Source organism: Carettochelys insculpta, chromosome 4 (assembly GCF_033958435.1).
Source record: "Carettochelys insculpta isolate YL-2023 chromosome 4, ASM3395843v1, whole genome shotgun sequence".
Taxonomy (NCBI): Eukaryota; Metazoa; Chordata; order Testudines; family Carettochelyidae; genus Carettochelys; species Carettochelys insculpta.
The window spans coordinates 58,331,622-58,354,039 of record NC_134140.1 but is presented as its reverse complement, the minus strand read 5'-3'; the positions used below and the strand labels follow the sequence as shown (position 1 = coordinate 58,354,039).

The window sequence follows — 22,418 nt, the reverse complement described above, 5'->3', positions numbered from 1 at the left end:
ACAGCTATAGGCTGTAAACACTACTAAAAATGTACATATCATCTGGACCTCTCCAGGCCAGATCTGATCATCCCGGTGTTTATTAGCAAAAACATACACAGAGAACAAATGAAGAAGGCAAGAAAAATCATAACCAGCTCCTTTGTCACGTTGCAAAGACAGATACATTACACTTTTCAGGCAATATTTTTGGCACTATTTGCTTTTTCGCAAACACTGGCAACTCTTAAACAAATGTATTTATATAGTTATTTTACTGGAGCAATATGATTCTATTGAAATTAATGAGCAGTACAAACAAAGCAAAACTAACTGAAAAACAAAAAACAAAACGCCCCAAACCCAAGGCTTGATTACTTGGAGTGGCAATGTTATCAAGGAACCTTGCAAGGACTTACCAGTGATTCTACAAAGTATACAACTTTGTAAAGGGGGAATACCATTGCTCCTTAGGTTTTGCAAAGAATAGGGCCTGAACAGCTACCAAATAATGCCCTTGTCCAAATAGTACTGTTGTGTACAGTTGTGCAGACAATGGATTTTTTGCTTTGATGGCTGATCAGAAGGGTGGAAAATTGAAAAAAAAAATCAAACCCTAGATTTAAATGTTCTGGCAAACTGAGAAGTTAAAAAAAAGTTTCAGATTAAATGTAACATTTACATTTTGAGGGGATATTTTACTTTTTATTTGCAAAATGGAAACATTGCATTTAAAACTTTAAAAATTTGTATTTTTTTTTTAGTTTCACCCCCCCAACCACAATAATTAGGCAAATTTGACATGAATTCACAAAGTGTTTGGGTCTATCCAAATCCTACATTTTTCTTTTTTTGCTAAAAGTCTTTTGTCCAAATGTTTTTGCTATGCTTTACCTATTTTGCACCATATTAGAGACCTGGCAGAGGCTGCCCAAGAACTGGATGAATTAAATGATATAGCTGGTGATACAAAATTTCTAGGATTGCAAGGTATGTTTCTAATTATTTATTACAACACACATATTCTTTCATACAGCTGTTTCAGGGCAAAACAACAAGAGACTACATTATTCAAGATAATGTAGGAAGCAGTCAAAGATTTCCACACCCAGTGGGAATGTAGGTTTGCAATCTGCATGGATGGTGCCAAGGTGATGATGGATAAGAATAGCAACCCAATCGCATGGATCCAAACACCATAGACTGTGCCTCACAGCTTTAGATTTTTATATGCTACCAAGCTCTTACTGCCTAAATGTTTGAAACATTTTGTTTCTACAAAAGGTTATAGAGAACTTCATTAAAGGCCATGGAATCTATTTCTGATATTTTTGCATGGCTCTCATTACATGGGTTCTTCTTGCAACCATCTCCACTTTCCAGATGAAGCGAGATAGCACATTATCTCATGGCAGCTAATTCAGCTCTTCATACTGACAAGTGAAGGCTTTTTCTGAGTGCTCAATCACCCTTTGCAGATTCCCTCAATAATTCACTTTGGGTGGCATTGCTGAGTTGGCCTTGTTGAACGAGCTGAGCTCTTTTCGCCGGGCCTGGAACAGGAATGTCCTGTTCATGCATGATTCATCAGAAAACTTTGAATTCGTCTTCCTGAGCACAAACAGGAAACTTGTAGTAGTTTCCTCTTGGCTCAAATTTTATGGAGGGAATTGAGGAGCCAGCCAGGAACTACCAGGAAGCATCTGAGCACTGTGAGGGAGGTTATGAGGGAACAGCAGGCCCAGCTGTAGTACTGGTTTCTCCAATAACTCCCACATAAAAGTAGTTGACCAGAAGACCCTGCATCCAAGATGGTATTGATGCCTCAACACTGACTGGATCATTGTAAGACATGTTGATAGGTATCTCTTACAAAACAATTCTGTAGCTGACTTCCTCTAGCCACTTAGCTTTATCTGCAGGTGCCCTGAAAGATCTGTTCTCATTTCCCTCTCTACTTGAAGGAACGGGTCTGTTTTCAATACTTGTGATACAAATTAGATATTGTTCATCAACTCAGAATGAATTAATTCTATTATTTCCACTATCCAACCTTATCTGGAACCACTTTTGTCTATAAGAAAGGCTCAGTCAACATATAGAATTGTTAGCTTTTATCTCCATTATAAACTTTGTTTCTCCAGAGATCATATTTAACTTGTCGTAATTACAAAATTTCATCAGCTCAGTTTCGATTCTTGTCAGACACACTCAAAGATTCTTAATCTGGAAAGGAGTCATTAGACCAAAAGCTTGGGAAACTATTCTTTAGTTTTGGTCTCTGAGAGCTTATACCTTAAACTGGTGCCAAGGGGAGCAGGGTGGGTGGAGAACCAGGCCGTTCACTAAGCCAGCACTCTCAGCATCCCAAATGCTTCGCAAGTACAACTCTGCTCCAGGTAGAAGAAACCGGTCTTACACCACTTCAGAAATCAGCACCAGAGAACTGTAGGCTCCTTGCCAATCACTTTCTCAGCAAACCAGGTTTAGGGTGAAATTTTGGTGCATCAAACTCTATGGAAAAACTCCCATTATCACAATAGGATGACTTTTCACTCCTGATGTTTAAGAAGAGTGAATGACATCATATAGTCAGCCTGAACACCTACTGCACTAAAGGTTTTGATTGTTATAAAATATATTGGATATCTTTATTATGATATTACACAAGGATACCATCCTCTAAAAAGGTATGGCATCATTATTCCTGGTATATAAACTAGCATGAATGCCAAACAACTGCTTTAAATCAGGAACGTCTCAGGACGAAGCAAAATCAAATACCTTTCAAAAGACACTTTTTTTTTTTTTTTTAAAAAAAGCATGTTTTCTACTCCCCAAATATATAACATCTCCTCAACAATCGGTGTTAATCCACATGCAGCTCCTAGTTGACAGAATAAATATCCTTGTTCTGACAAGATGAAAAAGCTATGTTAACTCAACTACAACAGGTAAATTGTATAGACACAATATTCTATTTGTGTTACTAGTGAAACAGACCCACATCTGCACCAACGTTAATTTCAAGTGATTACAGACATAGAGAGCACAAATATCCAAAATGATTTAGCAGGAGTCTATTGTTTATCAAGTTGTGTGTGTGTACTGCCAGCCCATTGTTTCTGGAACTTTATACAAGGTCACTTTTCTTTATATGCTCTCTTTTCTGCCAGAGCTATTATTATGTATTGTGTTTTTTTAATTACAATCATAGGCCCTGAACTCATGAGGTACAGTGAGTGCAATAGGAGCTGAGAGAACAGAGAACCTTAAATGGCTGGGCCCATCGTAATGTGAGGAAAAACACATTTGTGCAGGAGGCTAAGCATAATAGATCAGCCCCTATGTGCATAAGTGGAAACAAGGTGGCTTTAAGCCATGGCCCTTTATAGGGAGGTAATTTTCACACCAATGTATTTACAGAGAACAATCATATGCCCCCTTAGACTTCAAACCAGAATTGCACATAGCATTCTATGAGATCAAACTTGTGTTCTGCATAATGGTAATAATACTCCCACCCAGTGCTCTTTTTGTAAAAAGTAAGAGGAGCCAGTAAGAGGAGCAGCTGGCTCCCCCTCACCTCAACCAATCCCATGGCTGAGTACTGGCACACACACAAAAAAAACAGTGCTCCCACTTATGATTCCTATCTCTACTGCATCAGAGGATTCTAGTAGCCTTTTCATAGCCACATCATGTTGGTGCCTCAGTACTTCTGTGACTGATCAATACACTCAAGTGTTTCTCTGCCACCACTCGGCTGGCAAATCTGCAGCTTATGGCCAAGATGCTTGTTGCTGGTTCCTATATCCATGACATTGCTCTTAGGCAGTATTAAATTTCTTCCTGTTTCTGTAGTGCTAGTTTTCAAAGTCATCCAGATCTTCTTGTATGACATTCTGGCCTTCTCTTGCATTGCCAATACCTCTCAGCTTTGTATCATTTGCAAATTTTATTATCCCACTTCCACTTTTTGTCCTCAGGTCATTAGTGAATGATTAAGATTGTGCCCAAGACTCATTCCTGAGAAAATCCACTAGTAACCTCCTTCCAGCATAATGGCTCATCTTTCAGTGTGACCTCCTGTAGTCTCTTCACCCATCTCTCAATTCTCATATTAACCCCCATCTTCTCCAAATTTAGCTAACAATTTTCCATGTAGAATTATATCCAGTGCTTTACTGAAATTCAGGTAGATTAGACCTAAAGAGTTTTCTAGACAAAGAAAATGCAGTATCTTCTCAAACGAAACAGACTAGATTGGGCTGACCCAATCTAACTTTGTAAAGACATGGATTTTATATCAATTACTGTAGTTTACTTCTATGTCTTTAATTAATCTCTCTCAAGATTTGAGGTCAAGCTAAAAGGCCTATAGATTCCCAGATCAATTTTTGTTCCTCACTTAAAAAGAGGTACTATATTTGCAATTCCCTGCTTTTGGGATAAATGCATCTGGCATTTCAGCAAGGCCTTGAGTGTTCACTCAATTTCCTACTTGTGTTTGATTGATGCACAAAAGAAGTCAAGCAACTTCCTCAAGGTCATGAAATGTATCACTGGCTTAGCACAGGCCAGAAGAGCTCAGGAGCTTTCTAAGTCCCAGTGATTGTTCTCAAAGACTCTTTTTAGTACACTGGCTCTTTCACACAATTGAAGCAGGCAGTCATTTACCTTCCAGAGGCCAAGGAAGGTAAGTGTATATGGCCTGGTGAACATGGAGGTAGCCATAAAGATCAAACCAAATGTAGCACTTCCAGGATCCTGAAGATGCAGACTTGGACGAGCTCTGCTTCGTGCAGTTTTAAAGAGTTCAGTGATACATCTGGGCATATTTTCTAAAATTTTCCAGCTAGACAGTGAAAATTTTGGAGACCACATCTGGTATCTCCTCTGTTTATTTGGTTTTCTTCATAATCAGAGAGGCATTTCCCCTAAGCATATTTCTGCAGCAAAAGGGAGCTCACGAATTTTCACAGCAGGGAAAATAATTGTAAATGGGATTTTGTGCCAGAGACGATGTGTGTGTGTGGGGTGCATTGTGGGCCACATACACACACCACATCTCCCCACTTCCCCCACACTCACTATGAGCACTGCTTCTGATGAGTACAGGAGCAGTCACACGCGTCCCCTGTAGTGGTATTGCCTGAAAGTGCTACTCATAGGCTGCACCCACTCCCGGGAGAGTGTAGCCAGACAGAATCCCCCTGCTCTACTCCATCTTGCCCCTTTTAGGTGCCGCAGAGCACAAGAGCAAAGAAACAGCACAGTCTTAGAATGTTTGAAAGCACAGATGTGCTTACCTCAAGCACAGTTTTGATGCTTCAAAACACAGATGTGCTGTGTCAGCATGACCCTGGACTGAAGAATATAGAAAAGGGGGCTAACAGGCTAGCTGTTGACCACAGGGCCTCTAACTGCCCTTGCCTGGTACTGACAATTGATACGCCCCCATTTTCATTCCAGAAGAGCAATCTCCTGCCCATATGAAAAGAATGTCCTGTTTTAATGATTTAGTTATCTCCATCTTACAAGTGTAAATTAAATTGCAACTGCCTTGTAAGAACTGGTGTCACAAAGACGAACCAGCATAATTGGTACCTTTAGATAAGAAAAAATGTGCGTGACCCAAAGGGTATAAAGAAGGGCCCGGCAGACCACTCTAACTGAGCTCCAATTACCTATACCTGCCGGTCGGGTAAGGTCTTTGCCTCCCGAGGACCGAGGGGATGCCCTCCTCGCATTGTTCTTTCCAAGGGATTCAGTGAACGACATTGGCTACGCCAGCAGTCGAAGGACGCAGCGGTGAGAATTATACCTGCAATGTACTTTTGTGCACATTTAATAGTAAGAGCTCTTTAGGCTGAGGCATCTGGTCCTCAGATGGGGAACTTTTCACTTGTAATCTAATTGGCATGTCATATGTATCATCCTACTAGTAGTTAAGAAGATAGAGCAATAACCTTGTAACTATTAAGATTCTTGGTTTTGCTTTTTAATAAATAGTAACCATTTAAGCTTTCAGCCTGACTCCTTCCAGTTACTGTAACTCGGCCGAACACAAAACAAAGAACCTCAGCCATTGGGCTATATCAGCCTGGTCATTGGTAAGGTGCAGTAAAAGCTGAGCGCTGAGTCGTGTCGCCTCCACAGGACAGACTCCTGGGGCACCCGTCAGCCTCCCTAGCTGCCCACTGCGAAGGGACAGTCTGTCCTAGTAGTTAAAGTCTCGGGTGGAATAAACTCTCTGCACCAACATTTGGGGCACCCGTCAGCCACACTGGCTGCCCACTGCGAAGGGACTGCCGGTCCTAGCAGTTAAAGACTTGGGTGGATCTCTGGGGCATCTGTCAGCCATTCTGGCTGCTCACTGCAAAGGGACAGTCTGTCCTAGCAGTTAAAGACTCGGATGTGATAAGGCTCACAGACCTCTCATTACCCGGCCATCAGCTAACAGAGAGGGAGGCTGCACTCCCCGCTTTGCCCCCACCAGAAGCATCATGGGGCTTCCATGGGAAGAGGCGGGCTGGAGCAGAGCAGGAGAAGGGAGGCGGGTGGGGCATGGGTGGAGCAGGAGGGGACAGGGCATAGGCATGGATGTCGTGGGGCAGGGGCAGGAGGGGGCAATGCACCCCCTAGAATCCCCACACCGGTCACTTTTGTTTTGTGGCTTGCCACATCTGGGATGAACCCACTTTTATGGGCTTGACAGAGGGTGTCTCCCTCAATTACATGTTATGAGAGATCTCTTAAGGTGAGGTTAGTGATTTGATATCTAGTTTGTATTTTGACAAATTTTAATTGAACCAAATTGCTGTGATAACCCACAGAAAGTTTAAATAGGATGATCTAAGCCAAAATAAAATATAAACAAATCAAAAAAGAAACAAATGTGTTGTGTCATCTGAAATACAAGATTTTAATTTGTTAGTGCCTTTAATGGAAGTGCTAAGCATCAAACAAGATTTTAGTAAGTCTGTTGCTTTTTCACTTTAATTATTATGAATATGAGCCTAGTTTTTGTTTTTCATAAACAGGTTCTACAGACAGAGACAGAGGCAGTTTAGTCCCTTTTTCTTCTCCCTCAAGAGATCCCATCATTTGCTAGAAGTTCTGCTTCACTCGAGTTTCTACTACATGTTTGACTTCTATGGTCTGGACGTTTATAGTCTGCCACCATCTGTGGTGGAGCAGCATCCCCAAGGGTGCTCACCAGCTGGAACACTCATGTGACAAACCTGCACCCCCACCACTTTGCAACTCTTCCCCGGCCCTTCTAGAGCTTCCAGTGAGCCACAAGCTCACGGAGGAAGTGGGAGAAACATGGAGGGAAGACGAGGCAAAGTGGCGGCAGAGTCCTGCAGCCATGGGCCACCACAGCCAATAAACAAGGCCCAGCAGCACAGTCTGCATGACACTGGGGCTCAGTGCACTCCCACAGGGCTGAACTCTTGGGGCTCTGCAACCCCACCCCGTCTCATCCCCCAAGTTTCCCCCTCCCCCGACTTTGTCAAAGGCAGCCCCTCTGCTGCCCCTGTAGAAGAGTTCCACAGGCGGTGGCAGCAAAGGGATCAACATTGACCTCCACTCATCTGGCAAATTCCCTAGTTCAGCACTGGTCAGGTCCTGAAGGTGCTGGAGAAAGGTGGTACAACCAGCAGATGAAAGTTGGCCTGTCAGCTTCAGACCACTGGCTGAAATACAGCCACAGCTTATGTGATGGCAGGCTTGCACATTATAAAAGATAAAACAAATTAGACAATGGCTGTAGCTGTGACTATAGACAGTATGAAGTTTGGAAGTCTAAAAGTGTCAAAACAGCAACAGGCTGAAGGGAAAACTTACATCATGAAAATAACGCTCAGAGTCACTGTTGTTCTAATTAAAAATATTAAAAATTGCAAGGCAGCGAAAAACTGAACTGATGACCCAGAAAATAGGCATAAATAAATTCATGTTAAGAAAATCAAATTGTTACAATGGAAAATATGTAATTTCACCTGCAACATGTCAATATAATTGTCAAGGGGAAATGCTGCCAGATTCTATTACAGAGCAGTATTATTATGAGGGTCATAAAAGGTCAAATACTCATTATATTTTTTATTAAATACAATGGACTCTTTTTACAGGGATGGAGGAGCTTAAAATTAAAGACACACATAAGTAGGGTTGCCAGATTTTCAGAAAGCTTATGGGGGATCCATGCAGCCTGCTGGCAGCCCCACCTCCAGGATCCCTGGGCAGGGGCAGAGGGACCCCAGCAACTGTGCAGCTGGCTGAGGCACCGAGCCCCACCAGCAGCCCCAGCCACAGGAATCCCAGGCTTCAGCCATTTCCCAGACACTTGCATTGCTCAGACAAATATCACTGAAAGATACATGTGTGCCCTTGAGAAAGCAGAATGGCCAAAATCATTAACTTTTCTTTTCTCCCCTGCAACCAATATCCTTAAATCCAGGTTTCAAAAGCAAAGTAGTGAACAACTGTTATAAATGTAAGAGTGGAACAACCATGCATAATCCACAATTAAACCTAAACTAATATACAACTAAGTATCCTTACCTCTCTCTCACCCTGCATTACAAAATTGAGAATAAAGAATTAAAGCAAATAGTCTAATTGTAAAAAGCTGCACATAAAACATTGAAGTATGAAATTTGTGTTCAAGTACATTTTCTCTGATGGAGGAATTAACTGTTACTATGTATATAGTAACCACAGTGTCCTGGGCTTTCATACAAGATACAGAAAGCAAGATCTCTGCCCCCTAAAATTTATAATCTGAATCAAACACATTCATGTGGCAACAAGAACAATTGTTTATATAAACCTGCTACTTGCTGGTGCTGAGTACCAGCACCTCAGCAGTCCCAGCCATGGGATTGGCTGGCGGGGGGGGCGGGGCAGGGAGCCGGCAGAGTACTGGCACTAAAAAGGCACTGTAAAGCGTTAAAGGTAACACACTTTAATGTTAATTTTAGCTTTTTCAATTGAATATTTCAGGTCTAAATGAACAGAGTTTAATGTTATGTGACCAACCAGCTGTCCAAGGAGCAGTTTAAGAACTGTTGCTATATAGTAACAGTAATTTTACTTAGCACTAAATGGCTTCAGATTCCTTAAAACGAAACCAGAAAAAAAGACCAGATGAATGAGCCAGAGATGCCAAGCTCAAATGAGAATTTTTAGAGTCCAGGATATTTAAACTCCGTTTCTATTATCTGTAGTTTGATGGTAGAGACAGGTCTCAGATGTAATGTGTAGAAAGGAGACTTTTAAAATCAATGATGGCTTGTATGATACACTCTAATAGGAAAGATTACATGATAGATGTGCAGTCTCCTCCTTGCGTGACATAACACTGAAGTATTAATTCTGCAGTTACCAAAGCACAATGATAAAATAGAGCTGTCATCTATAAAAGTAATGTATGTTACTTTAAGTATTAATGGAGAGAACCCTTCTTGTTTTCAGAGGTCTTTTGAAAATTTAGATTTTTTTTTAAATACAGAAAGATGATGGTTTGTAAATTGAGCATAACATGCCCAAAATGTATTGCCCTAATCTACAAATGTGAGTCATATATGTGAGTGACCAGCACACCACAAATAATTCTGAAGATCAAAGCGGATACTCAGAAAGTTCTGAAAAAAATATCAGGCCCCAATAAGGGTGATTGAAGCACTCATAGTCACTGGTCACTTTTGAGAAGTTTGACTACTATCTGTAATTTCTGTATTTAATATATTATTACAAATACAAATAATCTGTGCAAACCTCCCAGATTTTGCTCTTTGTAGCTACACACAACTTTTATGAAGTCAATGAGAGTTAAATACAGTATCAGCATGCAAAATATATTAATTAAATGGTAGCTATCCTGATACAAGTAATTAGAGTTTGTCCATCTTATATTTCATTGATCCCTCTCTTTTACTGCCACCAAAAACATACCAAAGGTGCTGCACTTATTAGTAGCTTCTGAATGAACCGTCTACCCCATATGACTAGGCATCTATGAAAGGATGAGACCTTAAAAACTTTGTGGGATTTAAGAAACTCTCAGCATTGATTTAAGTCTGCTTCTACAGAAGTCAAATGAAATTTTACCATTGCTTTGAAAAAGAACATAGGTGAAGGAGTGTTTCTGAAAAATCATTCCCACTTTTTAAATCTTTGATAGATTTACCACCCGAAATACTGCTGACTTTACCTGTATTTATTTGGGGCCAAGGAATTTCCCTTGCTTGGAAAATTACTCCTCCAGTGAAGTGATCATAGCCCTTTTTATTATTCTAGCTCTGATACAGACATTATGACATGGATTGGTAGAAACTGGTGAAGAAGAGCACGCTTTTGACGTTAGAACAACAACCTGAACAGAAAGCTGTCCCCAAGTACACTAAAAATTCGAGGTAAAGAAATTCAGATGAAATCTTATTGCTGCCTTTGTTATTATACCACCCTACAGCCCCCTTTGAGGGGATTATCAATCAGAAAAGTCAAAAGTGAAGTTATTCTTTTAAATGAAGTTCCAGTTCTTACAAGGTGCCTCCGTAACTTCTAAAACAAGAATCACCTGCTTCCATGTTCAAGAGAATGTTGCAAACACCACAGTGGAAGAAATGTCACCACAGCTCTACATGGTGACTGAAGCCATCTTCAATCCCACTTTAATAAGTGAACATGAAGAATGTATGTTGACAAATATGCCTGTGCCATGCTCCAAGTGTGGGATGAACCCTTTGGTTCCCCTGACGTATAAGTTATGTTTATCTCCAAAAATTAAAGTATGAACTGACAAAGTGCTACAAACAACACTTTTCATCCTAATCACTCTCAAAATACTTCTCCACAGAGATAAAGCCCCACACGTTGCAACATTTAATTCTTTTAAAAAACAGCAAAACAAGACAGATTACATAACACGAGTATGGTTAAGAATACAACCAATACTAAATTTGCATAAATGCCTCATATAGCACAGTGAACAGAGGAATAGCCAGGGAAAGCATGAATACTAGCGCTATATCTGAAAAGTCTATAATAATAAAATGAAGCAATCCAATTTTCTGTTTCTTTTGAGAAGTTATATTCATAGTTTAAGAAAGGCAAATGAAGAAAATACTTCCCTCACAAATGAGCCGTTAAATTTTCCATAAATTAGACTACTGCCCATCAAAAGTGAACAATAATACGTGTTGGCTCTCTTTTCTTTTCTTAAAAGTAATATTCTGCTAGAATCTGGCAGACTTCCTCAGTGGCAGCAAAGGAACCAGGACCAAACCTCTAATCCGAGTCCCAACTGAGGGACCCTCTAATCAGCAGACAGTGACTGCCCTATATTAAATATTGCTGCCATTTCTCAGAGCCTTTTCCCAAACACTGTCGGGAATTAGGTTTCATTCCTTCCCTAGCTAATGTCCACACACTGAGTGGAGGCACCCTTACTGAAGCTGCTTCCTGCTGCTAGCTTCCTATTTTTCTCCTAAGCCTGCCTGTTCCTTCTCAGCTGGTTTCCATCATTCAGGCAATTACTTAAGCCACCTATCTGGTTAATTGGCCCATTCTCCCACTCATTAAACGCTGCTAGGCTAGTGTAGGGTGAATAGCACACATCACAGTAGAGAAGAACAGAACACTCAAATCAAACTTCAATTTGATAGGCATATACACCAGCATATCATCATCAAAAAGGCATGAAAGCATTAGTAACAAAATGCAAAGCTACTATAAATTAAACTCTTTCCATATTATGTTCCAAGCACAAGAAAGCAGATACCACAGCAGGTGAACTTTTTTGATTTTTTTTTTTTCGGAATTGGCTCATTTTCCTTTCATTGCTATTAAGTACATATTTTTGCTCTTCTTAAAAAAATAAGGTGTGTTCTCTTCTTCCACATTTCCAATGTATGATCTTTCCTTTTGGTTCCTGACCACACAGCACATGTCTGCGCTGGAGCTGGAGGTATAATTTCCAGCTCAGGTACACATACCTATGCTAGCACAAAAATGAGAAGTGCGGCTGTAGCTGAAATGGCAATGGGAAAGGCTACATATTGGAGAAAATACCGAGAATACTGGGTGAGTTTGGACTTTGATGGCTACTCCTATCCCTCTGCTCAGGCCACCACAGCTACATGTCTTACCTTTAGTATACTCATTCAACCAGAGCTAGCACCACTAAGTTCACACAAGCTGGAAATTAGACTTCCAGCCCCAGTGTACACATGTAACACTCTTGCTCAAGCTTTCATCACCACCTATCGTGACAACAGGAACAACTTCTCTTGCCTGCCTACATGCATGTGGACCCCTACAAAAGGTAGCTGCTGAGATATTTCTGTTTGTTGCTTTGGCCATCTCGCCCTCACCACTCAATTTTTGATTCATACCACTGGATTCATCTTTTCCACCACACAGATTTGTTTTTTCCTTGCCTCCATTTTTATTTTCTCTTGCCTACTTCCACTCCACCCAGGATGCCAGTTTAGAACACCCATGTGTCCGATTTCCCAACAATCATCTCCTTCCTCTCTCACTGCCATTCATACATGAAATGACCTCTGTGGACTATGTGGCTATCTTTTTCTCTTTAACATTTACTTCTGCTTCCTATAAGAAATCAACCAATCCCAAAGTTGAGCAGCAGCCAGGGAGACCTGATATTTATTCATTGATGATTCAGGACCACCACATTGTGAGCAAAGGTAATCTTTGTTACTATGCAATCTGGATATTGCTACCCATCATTACTTCATCCTTCCCTCCTACCATTTATTAGCCTCTCTTGCTTCAGGTTGGTTAAAATTAGGCTGCAAGATCTTTGGGGCAGCGATCATGTTTGTTTTGGTACCTAACCATGGGACAGAGGTCATAGTCGTTCATTACATAGCAGAAGAAACCCTCAATTCTAATTAGGGCATTTGAGTGCTAACAGAGTACAGCTAAACAGCAAACCATTAGATAATAATGGGTAAATAAGAAATAGTCCCTTTTCAATATGGCCCCTTTGCAAGGCCAGTGATACTCTTGCTTATGAGCATATGTGGAAACAATTTTCCTTGCCTTCTTTACATTTGGCACTACAGAAGTCTTGAATTCTTAATTACAAGACCACAATGCCCAATTATGATACAATCATGATGCAAATAATACGCAAATAAAGAGCAAGACATCTCATTAACTGGCGTACGAACTCACAGCATTTAAATCCATACAGTAATGTATTTTAAGTTGACTTATGAATTTACATATTGACAAATTTCAATAGTTTTAAATAAATTTAAATACTAGAAACAGTAGCCAGTTTACTCCTACAGTCATGAGAATTCTACTGTATTTTATAGCAGTGAAGTTAGTAAGCATTTTCACTATGCTAACAGACATTGTCTCATTCTGCAACATATGAGCTGGAACAGGTGCACATCTCCAAAATAATTTTTTTTCTCAGGGCTAGGAGTTTTGACAATACAGAGTTGTGTCCTGAATCTGACCTTTGTTCAAATGTAAGGCCATAAATCAACTAAAGGATTCATCTATAAAACAAATGACACTGTTAAAAAGAATGTGTGAATCTGCAGCTATGCAAACAGGGAATTAAAAACCTTTCCCTTGAGCTTGTTTAAATGGTGGATAGTAGTCTGCAGCGCTGATCAGGTTACAAGATATCTGTGTCTGTAAAGTGACCCCTAAAGAAAATATGTCTGTTAAGAAATTCAATTTGCCTGGTTATCTGAATGTATGTCACAGCAAAGTCTTAGCTTTAGGTCTTATTTTATTGTCAAAACTTGATAACATCTCACTCCATAAGTATGCAGTGGCACTTTCTCTGATCTGCCTTTCTTCATTACTGAACATATTCATAGCAAACCAATAACGCTAATGTCACATTTAGGCTTTCAAAGAGATTTCCTGGGAAATACCAATACATCCTAATGAAAATTAGTACACCTGAAATTTCTATGGATTTCAACTGAGAACCAGCAGTTCACCGACAATTTACTAGAAACCGAATAAACTTAAAAATCTGGACTGATATTTTGTTGGATGGAATTAAATGTTGTAAAAGGGCATGACTAGCATGACGGAGCAGTCTGTTGAAGTTTGTGTAATGCATGAAATCACCTCAAGGAGGCATACTGAAGGTTTTCCAGTCATAGGATATTTGGAATTATCTTGATTATCAGGCATACAAAAGTTTTACGACATCCTTTCAAAAGAGGGGGGGAAAATCTACAGAATTGATAGGAGGCAGAGAGTACCTGACAAGAGTCAGCTCTGCAAAGAAGTCAAAGTGAGCAACTACATAGAAAACAATATTGCAATAGGTACGTGGACCAATTTTGCGCTCAGAGGTATATATTGTGATCTCTGTTTTCAGAAGGAAAGGATGCAATCAATTACATCATATGAATATTGACTAATTTTGTAAATGCTTGTATACAAATGCTAGAAGTCTAAAACACTAATGCTGGGTCTAAACTACAGAGTTCTGTTGACAGATGAGGCCTTCTGTTGACAAAACTATGGAACGTCCAAACTACAAATATCAGAGATGGAGCCGAGTTAGTCTGTATCTTCAAAAACAATGAGAAGTCCTGTGGCACCTTATAGACTAACAGATATTTTGGAGCACAAACTTTCATGGGCAAAGACTCTCTTCGTCAGATTCTATAGAATCTTTTACATCTAATCCTCCTACTCTGCTATTATACCCTAATCCATCCTTCTTATATACTTTATACTCAAAGATAGCAGTATGACATTGCTTCATGTCACTTTATCAGGTTTTAAAAATGCCTCTGTCAAGGTCCTGAACCACAGTTATTCATTTCAGTAAAATGAATGGGTGTCAGACACCTCAACCATTCAGGTGCTTTTGAAAATCCCATTAGATGCCTAAATACCTTTGAACACCTGGTACCAGTTGCCTATACATACACCACTTGCTCATAAGACAAACAGCTGTACATTCTTTACTGTTGTCATGCACTGTTGACGTAGATGTAGAAATAAAGGGCTGTGCAACTTAAGATGGCTTGTATCTGGCCTCTACAGCTTGGGTTACATCAAGATCACATAGCAGTCCACACAGTGTCTTATCTTGGCTACTAAGCCTATGTTTCATGGAACTTTCCACATATTTTCACTTGGCCACCTTCTTTCCATGAAAGATGAATATGTGGCATTCCTAAATAGGGGCACCTGCTCTCCCGTTGGGTCCTGCCTGGGCTACAGCAGCTCATGGTGAAAACTGTCCCGGAGATGCACCAAATAAGCACGCCTTACAGTTAGACTTGCCTTGCCCCGCCTTGATCTGTGTCCTCCTTATGAGATGCACTATACAATTTTGAGCCACTGACTGAGTTACAGAATCCTGACCTTACATCATTGAAGTCCCAGCACCTAGATTCTGCTGGAAGACCCAGGGCAGGGAATGGGCCTCTGTATGTATTCAGGGTTTTGTCTGAAATTTTGAAACCATGATTGAAAGTGTCTTTGGCATTCCTATCTACTCTGACCTTCAGGCCTGGCTGGAGATTTTCTGTTATTCGAATTGTAGGCCCTACGCAATAATGGATCTTTAGACACAGATTCATTTTACGGTTTTGTATGCCCACAGGGATTTGGTTCCCTTTATTTTCTGGGTATGAACATTGCAGTTATTGATTCTATTCAGCAGCTACAGCACTTTTTTCTTCCCCTGAGTTTTCCCCGGGCATATCTGCCTTTTCAGGAGGGTACAGGAAGAGTGAAAGAGCAAGTTAGAAAATGCCACTTGGAACCCAAGTAACATGAACACTGACTTCTGATAAACTATTCATATTTTATGGGCCCAAGGCTGCCAACAGCAGGAAGTGCAGAAGAAGGGGTCAAAGGGGGCAGTTGCATTTCAAAGGGGTTGCAGTTGCTGGAGGTCCTGGATCCTTTGAAGTGCCATGGCAGCATTGCTTGGGCTGCACATGGCTATGGGGGGAGGAGGGGGCAGTGCCACGGGCCAGGCGGCACTGAGAGCTGATTGCTCTTGGCCCATATCCATCCCATCTGATCTTGGCTCTGCCTCCTTTCGGGGTGCACAGCCAGATCCCCACTCCCACCTTTCCCTGGGGCCCATCGTAACCATTGGTGTCCTGTATGGGACTTACTGATGTTTCATTTCTTACTTGCTTTACAACATTTCAGTTGCAAAACAAAACTGCATGTACAGCTTGAAGAATAATATTCAACATAAACATTAGGCCTTATTAAAAATAAAGTTTTCAGTACCCAAGTTAATCCACGGATTTTTTGAAAAAAATCATTGTTGTCTAATGAAATGATAAACTACCCTGAACAAATGTGTTGGCCAAAATATGAGTGGAAGGTTTTTTCAGTTCTTTGTAAAGTCTCTGAGCTCTCATGATTTTAATATCAAAGTTTTTAAAAAATGGTTAGGCTGCATTTTTTTTTCCAAAAGAAATTATTTTCGTTCTAAAAGGCAGTCTAGCAACTCCACTGGAAAATCCAGTTTATAGCCATAGCCAACATCTGTGCTCAAAGGAAGCCCTTTGTTGAGTAAGGATATGTTTACACTAGGAAATTAAGGCTGCTTCTATGCTTGCCCCTTCCTGTTGGAGGTGGCATGGTAATGAGGCAATTTGAAGCAGACTAATGAGGCGCTAACATGCATATTCAGCACCTCATTAGCATAATGGCAGCTGCGCAAATTTCAAAATGCATCCTTCGAAATGCAGATTGACAGTGTAGATGCGGGAAGCTTCAAAATAAGCGCCCCCCCTTAGACATTGCCTTACTCCCATCTAGTTTTGTGGGAATAGGGAATGTCAAAACAGGGTGCTTATTACGAAGCTGCCCACATCTACACTGTCAATCTGCAGTTGGAAGTCTGCCCTTTGAAATTCACATGGCCGTCATTATGCTAATGTTTGACCTGTATTAGTGAAGTGCTTTTACTGTAGCATTTTGAATGGAAAACAACTACAAGTCTAGATGACATTTGTAATAAAAATGTGCAATAACACATATTTGTGGAAAAATACTACAGTATGTTGCATGTACAATAAAATTTTAATTGGGACTGAGAGGTTGCTGGATATTTAAATAATCTGGATAATAGAGAGATCTACCTAGCAATGCATAACACTACAAAAACCAAGATTGGCTATTAAGAAACAAAACACAAATGTATGCAGAGCACTTTATTTACCAACAACAGTAACATTGTGTACTGTAAACTTACACTGTATTTATTTGTATTTACTTTCACTACACTGTACCTGTGGAAAATGTAACTAAAATTGTACTTACGGTTAAAATGCTGGTTATTTGACAGTTCTGGATGATGGAATGCCAGATATGTAAGAGTTTACTGTACGTGTATTATGCTCAACATTCTTATGTTAAAAAAACATAGTAGCTTCACATGACTGTCAGAAATGTTAACACAAAACCAAGCTAATGGCATTGGAAAGGGTATCTAGACACAACAATGCAACAAGATGCAAGTAGCAGTACTCTTCTTAAATACAAATGACTATATAAGAACAGACTCTCAAATCATGTCAATGACACAGAATCAGTTATACTGCAATAGAAATAGGGGTTATTGATTAAATCGGAGGCACATTCATTCATTCAAGATCCACATCATCAGTGTATCTAAATAAATGTCTACTCATCTATGGGACTGCTAGACCAACAGTAGTGTTCCACAGTATGAAGTTTGCTGTATGTTCTGATTCTAGTATACTGACATTTGAGACTGATATGTATGCATATGCGAGTTATGTTGACAGAAGTCCCTTTTGGTCGACACAGCTCTCTAGTTCAGACACAGCCGTGGTGTTATCCGTCATTTTTCATACTGGCACTTTCCTTTGTCCCGTTTGCAATCATTCTATGGTTCACATACCTATGCAGTCATTTCTTCATGCTGTATGGGTATGACATGAGGTATATGCATTCTTGATAACCTATGTTCTAGTATTCCATAGCCCACAATGTTTATTATTGTTCTGGTCAAATTTATTGATGGTTTCAAATAGAAAAACACCACGATTGCCATTATTTGATTCTGCTTCTTCATTTGGCCATCCCACTTTTCCTCCCTGACCTTGTTCTTGCGTCTAATATGGCTATGGCAGGCAATGTTTAGACTCAATTGTCTGATTCTATTTTACTATACCATTTGTAAATACACCACTTAACATTGACATATGGGGCATGCTGCTCACCCTGCTAAGAAAAAGGTCTATAAATTATTATAATTCGATATGAGCACAATTGGGAAAAGAGTCTGATGATGTGATTAAATGTGGCTTTTGTGGTTTAATTTGCACAGCTTGCAGATGCTCAAAATGGATTTCAACTGTGGGAGAAATCCTGGCTACATCGAAGTCAAAGACAAATCTGTTAACCTTTGTGAGGCCAGGATTTCACCCTTAGTTCCCACAAGAATTGCTATTTTTTTCCCCTACATGTAACATGTGGGGCAAGCAGATATAATAATCAAGTTCTTCTAAGGAGATTCCTTTTTTTTGAGACAAATTTTGGCAATTAAACTGAACAGTGGCTTTCCTGATTTGATTTGAAGATTGAATTGTCTCATTTTACACCCACACAACACAGAATTTGGTCTATTTCCATATGGTATTTAGCTGCAATTATTCCCTCTCTTCATTTAAATTCCTCCTGAAGGAACACTTCTTCTGCAACACCTACAAGGCACCAGATGACTAAGGCATCTACTTATCTATTTCATTTATGCTTCTCCTGGGCAAACTGCTCATCAGTGTGGATTAGGGGGTGTAGGGAGTGAAGGTCACCAGGGAGAGATCACCTGGAGACTGCCACCTGGCTTGGGGGAAAGACAAGAGAAATAAATAGCTGTAGACAATAAATGTAGTGTATTTAAGTCCTTTTTTTTAATGCCAACAAATATCGTCACCTAAATGACCAGACTTTGTTACAGTCTGCCAGTTTTCATTTTTTTGACTTTTTCAACAGTCACTGTCTAGAAGAACATAGTTCCTGAAAATGATTGGAAAGTGCTAACATCTTCTGGCTGCTAGTGTTGTATGTATATATTTACATTTTCCATTATTAATTTATCATGATGATCCACAACATTCTTTTTAGATGGTCATAAAGCAGTTTACAAATGTTGAGCTCTATCTACTTTCCACCCGTTAATTTGCCTGGCTCAAATGTATGTGACACTTAAGAGGACACAGAAGAAGGCATGGTGCCTTCCCCAGCACCTTACAGTAGGATGCCAAGAAGACTGAACACGGAACCGTAGTTCAAGAATGGTTGGTATTTCAGGGCTCACTAGACAAATATTGTTCATGGAAGATGTGGCTTTTCTGAAAGAATGATTTATAAGAGGCAGGTCGGTAAGAGACTTTCACGTCTGAAATACTGCTTTCAAACATGACATTTAATTCTGTGTGCATTGGCTGGACACGCTCACTTTGAAAATCTCTTGGACTTTGGCTCCCAGTTTCTGCACCATCTTATACAATAGTGACTTGTTACTAATTTACTTTTGTAATTATGTACTAGGTTTTTTAATGATTAAGCTCATGCCCAGTCTATTGTCTAAGCACATGACGTAGCACAGCATGATTTAAATCTGTACAACTTTGAAATACAAGTTAATGCAAACGTTGCATTAACACATTTTACAAGAATAAATATAAAATGACTGAAGAATCAGAATTCATAGTGGGTTGTCAGTGGATAGTTTTAATCCAATTCCCATGTTATTACAAGCAGTCAGAAATTATGGTATTCAGTAAAAGCGTTCTTCATTTATTTAGGCTTTAATTCTATTGCTTCACACAATTTAAACATTTTCAGTTCTCAGGCTGTGGTGCAGGGGTTGTAGTTTTACTGATCAAATTCAATCTGTGTAACTTCTGTCTGCATCAGAGATCATCAGTCAGAATTTGCAAAAGTTCTTTCTGGGATTGAGAGTCTATACTTTTATCCTAGAGCCATTCACGAGAACCATCCTATTCAAACATATCTGTGTTTGTGTCTTGGTATTTTTACTTTATGTAGCATTCATAGCAGCTAGCATAGCAGTGAGGTTGTGCAATAGAAGAAGTTTAACCATCTTATATGAGAGCTGTACTTGTGCTCCATGTGGAGTGCTAGCTTCCTTTCTTTTCCTGAACTCTAAACTGAGGGACACAATGGGTGTGTTGTGTTCTGTGCTCATGGCATGTACAATATCTTTGAAAGAGAGGTGTGAGCAGCCGCTGTTACTAGACTCTTAACAGTACAAGTACCAGAAACTAATCAAACACAGCACTGGGGTATGCAGTTCATAAAAACTAGTGCAAACCCTGCTTTCTATTATGACCTACATACTGCGCAGCAGCAGTTGGACAGTTTAAATCTAGTTACATTATTAAGGCTGAGCACAATGCATGTACTGCAATACTGATGGAGTCAATGATTTGAAGGTTTTTCCAGATGAAATATTCACAGGTTCAATAACATTTCATATCCCACATTATTCCTACAATACAGGTCACAGCTGGATATGTAAAATCCCTATTGTGCGTCGGTAAAATGAATGCATAAGACTTCGTATACTGTTCAAAAGGAAATTATTTCAGAATAGCAAATATTTGGCAGGATACAATATTTGACAAAAATAACCTGAAAATGTTCACTCAATATAATGAGAAAAATATTCTAAACAAGTCACCACCCATGTCACCTTTTAATAGTAAATATTTTATAGATGGGTTTCACTTGCATAAAGTTACACTGGAGATATGTACAAAACTGAAACAAAACAAATGCTTACCTCTTTCACATAAGCTCAGATGCACAGTAGCCTCCTTCTATGAGTAACTCCACAGGCTGATGCTCCTAAACCAACAATCTGTTAATGGGAAACATATAAACCCGGTCTGTACAGCCTACAAGATAGAACCCATCTGAACTGCACACCTGCTTCTTCAGCAGTGCCTGCTCATATAACAGCAGCACACAAGAAAAATGTTGAGAGGCAACACCCTTCTTTTGGGTCAGCAGCTTTCACTCTGAGCAGCTAGCAAGTGACTGAGATAACATAACACAGAAACCTTGCCTTTACAAGTCAAAAACCCTACTGCACTGCCTGCTAGAAGATATGCAGCATTATCACTTTGCATTCCACTCTCTCAGATCAGCTAGTGGCAGCAGCAGCAGCCACCAGCTTGCCAAAATGGGACCAAGAAGGCATCCTCAGCTGTAATTATTATTCACTAATATGCCTGTTCTTCTGCTCCCTGCAACTACATTTTTGTTTATTCCGGGTTAAAGCACAGCATAATATGTCACACTCTTTTCCATAAGCAAAATGGCTGGTCCTTTCAGCAGTGCTGCAGACAGCTCATTGGGTTCCACTGGCTTTTTGTAGCCATGGCAACAACCAACAGACAGACTTATCCAGCAAGCATGGCTGATCATGTGCAGATCTCCAGTAGAGAGTGTTAATTTATGTGGTTTTATTTCCTTCTGTGCTGCAGTTATTTTAAATTTCAGAACACTTTATGGAAGCATTCACATTTTTTTTCCATTTTCTTTTCAGGTTGCACAGGATCTTTGGTAAGTAGGTGAAGGGCTACAAGCTTACACAGAACATTTGTAAGCAGTGAAACATCATTTCAAATAATCCAGGCTAATAAAAGGCAAATTGTCATATACCATAAATCATTGATTTAAAAAACCCTAGTCCTGTATCTTTGATGTTCAGTCTAAGCATGGGGGATATTTGAAATTACAAAAAGCAGCATGCAACTAATCCTTTAAAGGTCTCTTTATTAAACATAAATTTGGAATTATTGATATGTACTAATGACACAGTTCATGACTGCCACTAAGAAGTGAATATTAAGCACCATTTACCACCAATAATAGCCATTAAAATCTTTACAAATTGTTCTTGGCATGTCTAACTAATATCAGTGTGTATTTTTCTATCCTAAATAGAAAATTATTTTCAGGTAGTACCAACTGTACTTGAGATACCACATTAGTATCCTAGACTTAGGAGATAAAAGTGTACACTTCATTATGCTTCAGTTTCCCCATGCAACTAATGACTCTTAAAATTGTGAAATTTTAAATTCTACCTGTAGCTTGAAGAGTGAGATATCACCATCTAAGATACAATTCTGTAACAACAACATTGGCTTTATAGAATGTAGTACCCTTCATCCCCACCTACTCTTTTAAAAACAAACATCTACACAGTATGTTAATGATGCACAATATTTTGGTATATTGTTCCATGCATTTTGCATCCCAACAATTCTAGAAATTTAATTAGAACCTGTATAAGAGTTTCTGTCATTTAACGTTCACCAGAGACAGCTTCACCCATGTCTGCACATGCAAGCTGCTGCCGAGCTGACAGAATAACC

At 39.7% G+C, this 22,418-nt stretch overlaps 1 protein-coding gene across 4 annotated transcripts in view; it reads right to left on the bottom strand.

Moving 5' to 3' along the window:
* Positions 1 to 21,215, bottom strand: part of SORBS2 (sorbin and SH3 domain containing 2) — a 238,661-nt gene extending 217,446 nt beyond the window's left edge. Inside the window, exon 1 of one of the 4 annotated variants that reach the window (XM_074992898.1) lies at positions 20,816 to 21,215. The gene's annotated coding sequence lies outside the window, so the exon portion shown is untranslated. The remainder of the gene's footprint in view (positions 1 to 20,815) is intronic. The other 3 variants (XM_074992900.1, XM_074992905.1, XM_074992904.1) reach the window with 3 other exon arrangements.
* Between the last annotated feature and the right edge of the window lie 1,203 nt (positions 21,216 to 22,418).